Consider the following 454-nt stretch of genomic DNA (forward strand, 5'->3'; position numbering starts at 1 on the left):
AGCTGATCCCCCGAGCACTGCCAGGAGTGACCCCCAAGCAACACTCCAAGAGTAGACCCTAAGCACTGCAGGGAGGGCTCAGAAAATGAAGGAGATATTGGAGAGGAAGGAGAGGGCGTGGCAAGGATGAGACGGGCTTTCTAGTTAGGAAGAATGAAGTCATGACATTTGCTTGTAAATGGCTGGACACGGAGAGTATCATGCTGAGTGAAATGAGTCAGAAGGAGAGGGACAGACATAGAATGACTGCATTCATTTGTGGGACATTATTTATATATATATATATATGGAGAGCCTGGCAAGCTATCGAGTGTAGAGCCACGGCACAGCCTGGCAAGCTCCCCGTGGTGTATTCGACATGCCAAAATCAGTAACAATAACAGGTCTTATTCTCCTGACTCTGAAGAGCCTCCAATATGGCACTGCTAGGAAGGATGAGTAAGGAGAGGCTGCT

This window comes from Sorex fumeus, unplaced genomic scaffold (assembly GCF_029834395.1).
Source record: "Sorex fumeus unplaced genomic scaffold, SorFum_2.1 ptg000032l, whole genome shotgun sequence".
Taxonomy (NCBI): domain Eukaryota; kingdom Metazoa; phylum Chordata; class Mammalia; order Eulipotyphla; family Soricidae; genus Sorex; species Sorex fumeus.